The 13,057-nt window shown below is 48.0% G+C and overlaps 1 protein-coding gene across 1 annotated transcript in view; it reads right to left on the bottom strand.

Annotated features, from left to right (window-relative positions):
- Positions 1-12,804, bottom strand: part of LOC135551036 (calcium/calmodulin-dependent protein kinase kinase 1-like) — a 94,128-nt gene extending 81,324 nt beyond the window's left edge. The window contains exon 1 of the mRNA XM_064982412.1: positions 12,336-12,804. The gene's annotated coding sequence lies outside the window, so the exon portion shown is untranslated. The remainder of the gene's footprint in view (positions 1-12,335) is intronic.
- Between the last annotated feature and the right edge of the window lie 253 nt (positions 12,805-13,057).

Raw genomic sequence — 13,057 nt, 5'->3', positions numbered from 1 at the left:
TAGGAGACAGACTGGAACCCAGGCTGATCACCACTATCAGGAGGAGAGACTCTGTAGGAGACAGACTGGAACCCAGGCTGATCACCACTATCAGGAGGAGAGACTCTGTAGGAGACAGACTGGAACCCAGGCTGATCACCACTATCAGGAGGAGAGACTCTGTAGGAGACAGACTGGAACCCAGGCTGATCACCACTATCAGGAGGAGAGACTCTGTAGGAGACAGACTGGAACCCAGGCTGATCACCACTATCAGGAGGAGAGACTCTGTAGGAGACAGACTGGAACCCAGGCTGATCACCACTATCAGGAGGAGAGACTCTGTAGGAGACAGACTGGAACCCAGGCTGATCATCACTATCAGGAGGAGAGACTCTGTAGGAGACAGACTGGAACCCAGGCTGATCACCACTATCAGGAGGAGAGACTCTGTAGGAGACAGACTGGAACCCAGGCTGATCACCACTATCAGGAGGAGAGACTCTGTAGGAGACAGACTGGAACCCAGGCTGATCATCACTATCAGGAGGAGAGACTCTGTAGGAGACAGACTGGAACCCAGGCTGATCACCACTATCAGGAGGAGATACTCTGTAGGAGACAGACTGGAACCCAGGCTGATCACCACTATCAGGAAGAGAGACTCTGTAGGAGACAGACTGGAACCCAGGCTGATCACCACTATCAGGAGGAGAGACTCTGTAGGAGACAGACTGGAACCCAGGCTGATCACCACTATCAGGAGGAGAGACTCTGTAGGAGACAGACTGGAACCCAGGCTGATCATCACTATCAGGAAGAGAGACTCTGTAGGAGACAGACTGGAACCCAGGCTGATCACCACTATCAGGAGGAGAGACTCTGTAGGAGACAGACTGGAACCCAGGCTGATCATCACTATCAGGAGGAGAGACTCTGTAGGAGACAGACTGGAACCCAGGCTGATCACCTCTCCTGATGGAGAATAGGCTTTGTTGTGCCCTCTTCACCTGGTCTTTGGACCATGATAGTTTGTTGGGTACACTCAAACTCTTCCACTACAACCCCGTCAATGAGAATGGTTCTCCTTTTCCTGTAGTCCACAATCATCTCCTTAGTCTTGATCACTTTGAGGGAAAGGGTTGTTGTCCTGGCACCACACTACCAGGTCTCTGGCCCACAATATAGTGCACTACTTTAGACCAGGACCCTATAAAGTGCACTACTTTTGACCCGGGCCCTTAGGGCACTATGTAGGGAATAGGTTACCATTTGGGAAGCATCCTAGGAGACAATTAGGAGGTAGAGCTTGTTGAGTAACTCGTCTGATCTCTGACACTCCTGCTGTGCTGTGCTGGTAGCGACCTGGCATGTGTGTTACAGTAGTGTAATTACACACTTCTAAACATAAAGATAGGAGGGCGGACTCACACTCTCTGTGCCTTTAAAAGTGTGTATGCGCGCAGACACACACAGTTGGACTTAATCAAACAAGCAAAGACTATTATTTGTAACCTTTCTTAACATTTACATGTTTATCATTGATCAGATGCTCTTATCCAGAGCGACTTACAGTAGTAGTGAGTGCTTACATTTTCCAGACTTTTTCATACTGAACAATCATTTGTAAATGTACCTTAATTCAATGCAAATGAATTTCACCGTATATCAGGAGAAGTCGACACTGTGGGTTGTTCACATTGTAACCCAGACAGACAAAAACACAAAAAGATGACTCCCTCAGCTGAGCAGTTGCTCTGTGTTGCTACATAAACACAACTTTGCTTCCAGAAATCCCAGCCAGGCTCAATTCCAGGGAAGGAGGTTGAGGGCACTGGCTGGCTGGCTGACTGACTGAGTGGCTGGCTGGCTGACTGGGTGACTGACTGGGTGGCTGACTGGGTAGTTGACTGACTGGGTGGGTGGCTGACTGGCTAGCTGACTGGGTGGCTGACTGGGTAGTTGACTGACTGGGTGGGTGGCTGACTGGCTAGCTGACTGGGTGGCTGACTTGGTAGTTGATTGACTGGATGGGTGGCTGACTGGGTAGTTGACTGACTGGTTGACTAACTGGGTGGCTGGCTGGCTGACTGGGTGACTGACTGGTTGGCTGACTGGGTAGTTGACTGACTGACTGGGTGGCTGACTGGGTGGTTGACTGACTGGGTGGCTGGCTGGCTGACTGACTGACTGGGTGGCTGGCTGGCTGACTGGAAGGTTGACTGGGTAGTTGAATGACTGACTGACTGGGTGGCTGGCTGACTGACTGACTGACTGACTGACTGGGTGGGTGGGTGGGTGGCTGACTGGGTAGTTGACTGGGTAGTTGACTGACTGACTGGGTGGCTGGCTGACTGGAAGGTTGACTGTGTAGTTGACTGACTGACTGGGTGGCTGGCTGACTGACTGACTGACTGGGTGGGTGGGTGGCTGACTGGGTAGTTGACTGGGTAGTTGACTGACTGACTGGGTGGCTGGCTGGCTGGCTGGTTGACTGACAGACTGGGTGGATAACTGGATGGCTGACTGGATGGCTGACTGACTGGGTGACTGACTGGATGGCTGACTGGGTGGCTGACTGGGTGGCTGACTGGGTGGCTGACTGGGTGGCTGACTGGGTGGTTGACTGGGTGGCTGACTGGGTGGTTGACTGAGTGACTGACTGGCTGGTTGACTGGGTGACTGACTGGCTGGTTGACTGACTGAGTGGCTGACTGGGTGGTTGACTGACTGGGTGACTGACTGGGTGGCTGACTGGGTGGCTGACTGGGTGACTGACTGACTGGCTGGCTGATTGACTGGGTGGCTGACTGGGTGGTTGACTGACTGGGTGGCTGACTGGGTGACTGACTGAGTGGCTGACTGGGTGGCTGACTGGGTGGTTGACTGGGTGGTTGACTGACTGGGTGGCTGACTGGGTGACTGACTGAGTGGCTGACTGGGTGGCTGACTGGGTGACTGACTGTCTGGTTGACTGGGTGGCTGACTGGGTGGTTGACTGACTGGGTGGCTGGCTGGCTGACTGACTGACTGGGTGGCTGGCTGGCTGACTGGGTAGTTGATTGACTGACTGACTGGGTGGGCGGCTGACTGACTGACTGACTGACTGACTGGGTGGGCGGCTGGGTGACTGACTGGGTGGTTGACTGGGTGGTTGACTGGGTGGCTGACTGGGTGGTTGACTGACTGGGTGGCTGGCTGGCTGACTGACTGACTGACTGACTGACTGGCTGGCTGGCTGGTTGACTGACTGGATGGCTGACTGGGTGGTTGACTGGGTGGCTGACTGGGTGACTGACTGACTGGCTGACTGGATGGCTGACTGGATGGCTGACTGACTGGGTGGTTGACTGGATGGTTGACTGGGTGGTTGACTGACTGGGTGACTGACTGAGTGACTGACTGAGTGGCTGACTGGCTGGCTGACTGGGTGACTGACTGGGTGACTGACTGGGTGGTTGACTGACTGGGTGGCTGGCTGGCTGACTGACTGACTGACTGACTGGCTGGCTGGCTGACTGGGTAGTTGATTGACTGACTGACTGGGTGGCTGGCTGACTGACTGACTGACTGACTGGGTGGGCGGCTGACTGGGTAGTTGACTGGGTGGTTGACTGGCTGACTGGCTGGCTGGTTGACTGACTGGATGGCTGACTGGGTGGTTGACTGACTGGCTGACTGGGTGGTTGACTGGGTGGCTGACTGGGTGGCTGAATGGGTGGTTGACTGGGTGGCTGACTGGGTGGCTGACTGGGTGGCTGACTGGGTGGTTGACTGGGTGGCTGACTGGGTGGCTGACTGGGTGGCTGACTGGGTGGCTGACTGGGTGGCTGACTGGCTGGTTGACTGACTGAGTGGCTGACTGGGTGGTTGACTGACTGGGTGGCTGACTGGGTGGCTGACTGGGTGGCTGACTGGGTGACTGACTGACTGGCTGATTGACTGGGTGGCTGACTGGGTGGTTGACTGACTGGGTGGCTGACTGGGTGACTGACTGAGTGGCTGACTGGGTGGCTGACTGGGTGGTTGACTGGGTGGTTGACTGGGTGGTTGACTGACTGGGTGGCTGACTGGGTGACTGACTGAGTGGCTGACTGGGTGGCTGACTGGGTGACTGACTGTCTGGTTGACTGGGTGGCTGACTGGGTGGTTGACTGACTGGGTGGCTGGCTGGCTGACTGACTGACTGACTGGGTGGCTGGCTGGCTGACTGGGTAGTTGATTGACTGACTGACTGGGTGGCTGGCTGACTGACTGACTGACTGACTGACTGGGTGGGCGGCTGACTGGGTAGTTGACTGGGTAGTGGACTGACTGACTGGGTGGCTGGCTGGCTGACTGACTGACTGACTGACTGGGTGGGTGGCTGACTGGGTAGTTGACTGGGTAGTTGACTGACTGACTGGGTGGCTGGCTGGCTGGCTGGTTGACTGACTGGATGGCTGACTGGGTGGTTGACTGGGTGGCTGACTGGGTGACTGACTGACTGGCTGACTGGATGGCTGACTGGATGGCTGACTGACTGGGTGACTGACTGGATGGCTGACTGGGTGGTTGACTGGGTGGCTGACTGGGTGGCTGACTGGGTGGTTGACTGGGTGGTTGACTGGGTGGCTGACTGGGTGGCTGAATGGGTGGTTGACTGGGTGGCTGACTGGGTGGCTGACTGGGTGGCTGACTGGGTGGTTGACTGACTGGGTGGCTGACTGGGTGGCTGACTGGGTGGCTGACTGGGTGGTTGACTGGGTGGTTGACTGGGTGGTTGACTGACTGGGTGGCTGACTGGGTGACTGACTGAGTGGCTGACTGGGTGGCTGACTGGGTGACTGACTGTCTGGTTGACTGGGTGGCTGACTGGGTGGTTGACTGACTGGGTGGCTGGCTGGCTGACTGACTGACTGACTGGGTGGCTGGCTGGCTGACTGGGTAGTTGATTGACTGACTGACTGGGTGGCTGGCTGACTGACTGACTGACTGACTGGGTGGGCGGCTGACTGGGTAGTTGACTGGGTAGTTGACTGACTGACTGGGTGGCTGGCTGGCTGGCTGGTTGACTGACTGGATGGCTGACTGGGTGGTTGACTGGGTGGCTGACTGGGTGACTGACTGACTGGCTGACTGGATGGCTGACTGGATGGCTGACTGACTGGGTGACTGACTGGATGGCTGACTGGGTGGTTGACTGGGTGGCTGACTGGGTGGCTGACTGGGTGGTTGACTGGGTGGCTGACTGGGTGGCTGAATGGGTGGTTGACTGGGTGGCTGACTGGGTGGCTGACTGGGTGGCTGACTGGGTGGCTGACTGGGTGACTGACTGGCTGGTTGACTGACTGAGTGGCTGACTGGGTGGTTGACTGACTGGGTGACTGACTGGGTGGCTGACTGGGTGACTGACTGACTGGCTGACTGGGTGGCTGACTGGGTGGCTGACTGGGTGGCTGACTGGGTAACTGACTGACTGGGTGGCTGACTGGGTGGCTGACTGGGTGACTGACTGACTGGCTGACTGGGTGGCTGACTGGGTGGTTGACTGACTGGGTGGCTGACTGGGTGACTGACTGAGTGGCTGACTGGGTGGCTGACTGGGTGGTTGACTGACTGGGTGGCTGACTGGGTGGCTGACTGGGTGGCTGACTGGGTGGCTGACTGGGTGACTGACTGGCTGGTTGACTGGGTGGCTGACTGGGTGGTTGACTGACTGGGTGGCTGACTGGGTGGCTGGTTTTGGCTCATTCCTCCTGACAGAGCTGGTGTAACTGAGTCAGGTTTGTAGGCCTCCTTGCTCGCACACACTTTTTCAGTTCTACCCACACATGTTCTATATGATTGAGGTCAGGGCTTTGTGATGGCTACTCCAATACCTTGACTTTGTTGTCATTAAGCCATTTTTCCACAACTTTGGAAGTATGTTTGGGGTCATTGTCCATTTGGAAGACCCATTTGCGACCAAGCTTCAACTTCCTGACTGATGTCTTGAGATGTAATATATCCCCATAATTTTCCTGCCTCATGATGCCATCTATTTTGTGAAGTGCACCAGTCCCTCCTGCAGCAAAGCACCCCCACAACATGATGCCAAAGAAATAATTCTCTCTACTATTGGCTAAGGGGTATGTAAACTTCCGACTTCAACTGTATCTGCGGGGACTGCGTGCTATGAGTCAACCCACGCATCACTAATCTGCACAGTCAGCAGTACAGGAAGTAAATGTAGAAGAGAAACAACAGCACTGCTGACGCATTGTTTGGCAAACAGCTTCCTGAAATACACACCACCAATGAACACAAACGGTTCATTTGGAAATGAGGATCTCGAAGTGGCTAATACTGAGCTACCAATACAGGGGGGAGGGAGAGAGAGAGAGAGAGAGAGAGAGAGAGAGAGAGAGAGAGAGAGAGAGAGAGAGAGAGAGAGAGAGAGAGAGAGAGAGAGAGAGAGAGAGAGAGAGAGAGAGAGAGAGAGAGAGAGCGAGAGAGAGAGAGAGAGAGAGAGAGGGAGAGAGAGAGAGAGAGAGAGAGAGAGAGAGAGAGAGAGAGAGAGAGAGAGAGAGAGAGAGAGAGAGAGAGAGAGAGAGAGGGAGAGAGAGGGAGAGAGAGATAGAGAGAGATAGAGAGAGAGATACATTTTAAATGGCATGCAAATTACAGGGCGCTTTTGAGATTTGAATAAGACGAGCTTAGAAACTGACTGTTATGTGCGTACCGTTGTTGTTAACTCACCACTGAACCTGCACTGCTGCTGTCTACACATCACATCACCCACACGGATGACAGTCATTGTAATGAGCTATATCACACACTGCTCTCCCTGCAACACAATAACAGGACTATACTGGTAATAAGGTTTCATAAGCAACAGCACAATAGTTAGGCTTTTTATGTGGTGTGGTGTGGTGTGTGGTGTTGTGTGTGTGGTGTTGTGTGGTGTGTGGTGTTGTGTGGTGTTGTGTGGTGGTGTGTGGTGTGTTGTGTGGTGGTGTGGTGTTGTTGTGTTGTGTGGTGGTGTGGTGTGGTGGGGTGGTGGTGTGTGGTGGTGGTGTTGTGTGGTGGTGTGTGGTGTGGTGGTGTTGTTGTGTTGTGTGGTGTTGTATGGTGGTGTGGTGTTGTGTGGTGTTGTTGTGTTGTGTGATCTTGTATGGTGGTGTGGTGTTGTGCTGGTTACCCCATTCATCAGTTAGACAATATTCCACAACATGTTGAAATACTGTCTCAATGATGAATGCTCTGCCAAGTGCACGACCACTCCAGTGACTTTTCACTAACCAGAAAATGTAAGTGTTGGCTAGCACTGTAGACAACTAGTACTGTAGACAACTAGCACTGTAGACAACTAGCACTGTAGACAACTAGCAGCGTAGACAACTAGCACTGTAGACAACTAGCACTGTAGACAACTAGCAGCGTAGACAACTAGCAGCGTAGACAACAAGCACTGTAGACAACTAGCACTATAGACAACTAGCACTATAGACAACTAGCACTATAGACAACTAGCACTGTAGACAACTAGCAGCGTAGACAACTAGCACTGTAGACAACTAGCACTGTAGACAACTAGCACTGTAGACAACTAGCAGCGTAGACAACTAGCACTGTAGACAACTAGCACTGTAGACAACTAGCACTGTAGACAACTAGCACTATAGACAACTAGCACTGTAGACAACTAGCACTGTAGACAACTAGCACTGTAGACAACTAGCAGCGTAGACAACTAGCACTGTAGACAACTAGCACTGTAGACAACTAGCACTGTAGACAACTAGCACTATAGACAACTAGCACTATAGACAACTAGCACTGTAGACAACTAGCACTGTAGACAACTAGCACTGTAGACAACTAGCAGCGTAGACAACTAGCACTATAGACAACTAGCACTGTAGACAACTAGCACTGTAGACAACTAGCACTGTAGACAACTAGCAGCGTAGACAACTAGCACTGTAGACAACTAGCACTGTAGACAACTAGCACTATAGACAACTAGCAGCATAGACAACTAGCACTATAGACAACTAGCACTGTAGACAACTAGCACTATAGACAACTAGCACTGTAGACAACTAGCACTGTAGACAACTAGCACTGTAGACAACTAGCACTATAGACAACTAGCACTGTAGACAACTAGAACTGTAGACAACTAGCAGCGTAGACAACTAGCACTGTAGACAACTAGCACTGTAGACAACTAGCACTGTAGACAACTAGCACTATAGACAACTAGCACTGTAGACAACTAGCACTGTAGACAACTAGCACTGTAGACAACTAGCACTGTAGACAACTAGCACTATAGACAACTAGCACTGTAGACAACTAGCACTGTAGACAACTAGCACTATAGACAACTAGCACTGTAGGCAACTAGCACTGTAGACAACTAGCACTATAGACAACTAGCACTGTAGACAACTAGCACTGTAGACAACTAGCACTGTAGACAACTAGCACTAGCACTAGACAACTAGCACTATAGACAACTAGCACTGTAGACAACTAGCACTGTAGACAACTAGCACTGTAGACAACTAGCACTGTAGACAACTAGCACTATAGCACTGACAACTAGCACTGTAGACAACTAGCAGCGTAGACAACTAGCACTATAGACAACTAGCACTGTAGACAACTAGCACTGTAGACAACTAGCACTGTAGACAACTAGCACTATAGACAACTAGCACTGTAGACAACTAGCACTGTAGACAACTAGCACTGTAGACAACTAGCACTATAGACAACTAGCACTGTAGGCAACTAGCACTGTAGACAACTAGCACTATAGACAACTAGCACTGTAGACAACTAGCACTGTAGACAACTAGCACTATAGACAACTAGCACTATAGACAACTAGCACTGTAGACAACTAGCAGCGTAGACAACTAGCACTATAGACAACTAGCACTGTAGACAACTAGCACTGTAGACAACTAGCACTGTAGACAACTAGCACTATAGACAACTAGCACTGTAGACAACTAGCAGCGTAGACAACTAGCACTGAAGACAACTAGCACAACACCTTTATCAAAGAGACTCAACATAGTGAATGAAGGACTCATTACTGACTTCAAATAACGACATCGCTCAACAGGTCCATATGAGATGCTTTACAGACGCTTTATAAATGCTTTGTAAATACACTACAGTGTCATTTATAAGCATCTGTTACCATGAATGAATATTGAAAATATTGTCTATGAAGACAGGGTTTTGACTAGGTGGTATAGGCTCCCAGCTACGACCGGAAGGGACTTTTTCATAGCAGGTTAGGAGAACGTATGCAGCAGGTTAGGATAATTAATGTAGCAGGTTAGGATAATTAATGTAGCAGGTTAGGATAATTAATGCAGCAGGTTAGGATAATTAATGTAGCAGGGTAGGATAATTAATGTAGCAGGTTAGGAAAATAAGGTTAGGGTTAGCTAAAATGGTTAGGTTTAGCTAAAATGGTTAGGGTTAGCTAAAATGTTTAGGCTTAGCTAAAATGGTTAGTGTTAGCTAAAATGGTTAGGTTTAGCTAAAATGGTTAGGTTTAGCTAAAATGGTTAGGGTGAGCTAAAATGGTTAGTGTTAGCTAAAATGGTTAGGTTTAGCTAAAATGGTTAGGGTTAGCTAAAATGGTTAGGGTTAGCTAAAATGGTTAAGGTTAGCTAAAATGGTTAGGGTTAGCTAAAGTGGTTAGGGTTAGCTAAAATGGTTAGGGTTAGCTAAAATGGTTAGGGTTAGCTAAAATGCTCTCTGAATCTGCTACTAAAAGTAACTTCCAGTCTTAGCTGCAGTGTTGCCATGTTTGTAGTTTTCCTGCCAAATTGGGCTGCTTTGAAAACGATGTCACAGGTAAAAATGTATCGGTCGCTGGTTGTGGGTTTTTGGGCTATTTCTAAGTTGCACCACGCCATGGCATTTCCCTTAAAATATATATGTGTCACTGTGACCTGCTGCTGACTGTGAGGCAGTGAGGCAGGCTACTACTGAGTGAGTGGTGGGGAGGACCGGAGTGTGTGTGTGTGTGTGTCATTATGGAGACACCTGTTCCCAACCCTTTCTTCCGTAAAACATATTAATATTCTGGAACTGACACACATCAAGATATAATGGAGACAGAGCACTGGCAAACAACTTTGGGCACACTAGAGCAAATGACATTTTTTTTTTACCTTTATTTAACTAGGCAAGTCAGTTAAGAACAAATTCTTATTTTCAATGACAGCCTCGGAGTGGGTTAACTGCCTGTTCAGGGGCAGAACGACAGATTTGTACCTTGTCAGTTGGGGGGTTTGAACTTGCAACCATTCCCGTTACTAGTCCAACACTCTAACCACTAGACTACCCTGCCACCTGAATTAACTCAGAGGTGGTTTTTGACTTTGCTTAAAGAAAATGATATCAAGAAAAGTGCTTTTTGCTTTATACATTTGAAATGGAAGTTATGGAACTACTCTCGCTTGGTTCTTTTTATGGGGGAAAAGTCCTCAATGAAACTGGCATTAAATGTGGAGAATGATACAATTGCCTCTGTTGGCCATCAAATACCCTATTAATTTATATGCCATGGTAGGCTACCATTTGATACAATACATATGTTGAAATGATGATATTGCTGGAGTCGTTGCAAATGAATGTGTAGCCTACCTGGAGCTGGAAAATAATAAATATTTATTGACTTCAGTTTATTGTTGTTGTAGCCTTCTGTTATAATGCAATTATTAATGGACATGTTTCGTTAATTAAATTGGAAGTTGTCAAAGCTCTATCGCAATTGCCGATGAGTTGTTAGAACGCATTAGATTGACTGTAAAAAATAGTCATATTAGGCTTCAGGTAATTAATATTTAATATATTTAATTCTACATCTTGTCTAGGCTACTGTAAACCATCTGAAATGATATGTATGCTTGTCAGGAGCTATAGACTATCTGCCTTTATCTACGTAAACCATGACAGAGTTGAATTACAATAATAAACCCAGATTTTAGTCTGTAGCCTATTGAAATGACAAGTCCATCTCACAAATGAGCCCTTTATAACGGTTTGTATTTATTAAATTATAACAGTTTGTATTTATTAATTTACAACAGTTTGTATTTATTAACATCTGGCGCATAATAACAACACATTTACCAGAAAATAACCTGACATTAGTTTATGCTCGTCCAAGTGTTTCTTGCTCAGAGATTTCGAGATCCTCTGTCCAACTTTCATCGCTCAAACTCTCCTGTCGGATTTATCTAGTTATGCACATGCCCAGAGGGGATTTATTTACAATTGTAAACCTGGTTTGAGCCCCTGAATGCTGATTGGCTATTAGCCGTGGTATATCAGACTATAGCAATACTGGGGGTTTGCATACTGGGGGTTTGTGGTATATGGCCTATATACCACGGCTAACAGCTGTATCCAGGCACATTGTGTTGTGTCATGCTTAAAAACAGCCCTTGTCCGTGGTAAATCGACCATATACCATACGCCCGTGTGCCTTATTGCTTAATCATACCAGTAAAACGAGTTAAATTGACATCCATTGATGGAAAATTGTCTGGCGAGTTTAATGAGGGCGAATTATCTTTTCTCCTGCGACATATTCACATTCCTTCATTATGTCGTGTCATAGCTCACAATAAGTATGTTGATGAAAAACCGAATTTAGCTTCTAAAATTTAAAAATTTTAATCTTTTTTTTTTCGAAAAAAGGGCTAGTTTTAAGGCCTTTTGTGCGGGTTTAGAGTGGTCAATCGGCTAGAAATGTCAGTAAACCCTGGCAACCCTGCTTAGCTGTACCCCATCTAGTCACAACCAGAGTCCATCTATGTTGGATCATTATAGGCTAGGCTACTGCACAAAGTGCACATAATACCAGCTACATCACTGTGTGAGCATGGACACGGACAGACAATGCATTGGGGGATTATGCTCCTTCAGCATACTGAATAACATTATCTTATCTTGATATGCCAAAATTGTGAGAGCAATCTAATAACGGGCGTATGTATTGCAATGATCGCACATCACAGATCGTAGCATAAATCTCAATTGACTGTCAAGGCGCTACTACCGTACATTTTAACAAAGGGCCGGCATGTTCGTCCGCCTATAAACGTTGTTTTGACATTTCAGACAAAGAATAAATGTGTCAAGAACAGACTGCAGCATAGGTAACCGGTACAGTGCATGAGCACATGGTATAGGTAGCCTAATGATAATGAATGATGATCCAGGTTCTTTTGTTCCAAATGCTGCACTACACATGTGTCCAAACCTAAGCCCGCAAAAAGAGTAAGAATGCTTTGACATAACATTGTGGGTGAAAAAATATGTCCAATGGTATTTTAAAAAGTTTCACTCACCGGAATAGGAAGTCTGCCTGGACCAATGTTTTGGAGAGCCCGCGAGCACTAGATTGATGTCCCGGGTGGAACCGTGGAAAATAATGTCACTGTCACAGCGTTCAATCACTACATTAAGCACAGAATAATAATACAACAACTGACAAGTACTCTCTGTCGGACAACCCCTTTTATAAAGCCAACCTGAAACACACCCGCATCATTCCATAAACACGCCTTGTCCCTAGCGATCTACAGTGCGCTGAAATGTGTCCCATCGTTCACACCCTCTCTTCCGCAATATACTGTAGTAGGCTACACATTGGCGACAGCGCTTCCTTCCACTTGCTTTCACTTTAAAGTGGCACTGTACAAATAACCTACAGTAGGCTATCCTACAAATATTTTTTGTTAGCGTATGGAGTCTTTAGAACAGTCTTAAGCACCTATAGGAAAATTGTTGACCTTCATAACGCGGTTCGCATGTCAACAGTAGTCTACACATATAGAGATAATACAACGAACTTCTATGATTCGTCAAAATATTTCTGTAGGATAATTGTCATGTTGGGTCCTACGAACCGTCCTATTACGGTATGTGTAGTCTATTCGTTCACATTGTATCAGACCTAAACAGCTGTTTCTATAGGTTTTTATAAGCTATCAACATAGAGAAGCATTATGTGTCCAAATGCTTTCGGGAATTGTGGAAAAGAATGCTCCATTTGCAATATCACAAATAG

Source organism: Oncorhynchus masou, chromosome 12 (assembly GCF_036934945.1).
Source record: "Oncorhynchus masou masou isolate Uvic2021 chromosome 12, UVic_Omas_1.1, whole genome shotgun sequence".
Classification (NCBI taxonomy): Eukaryota; Metazoa; Chordata; class Actinopteri; order Salmoniformes; family Salmonidae; genus Oncorhynchus; species Oncorhynchus masou.
The sequence above is the reverse complement of the archived record's forward strand: the minus strand, read 5'-3'. Positions and strand labels throughout refer to the sequence as shown.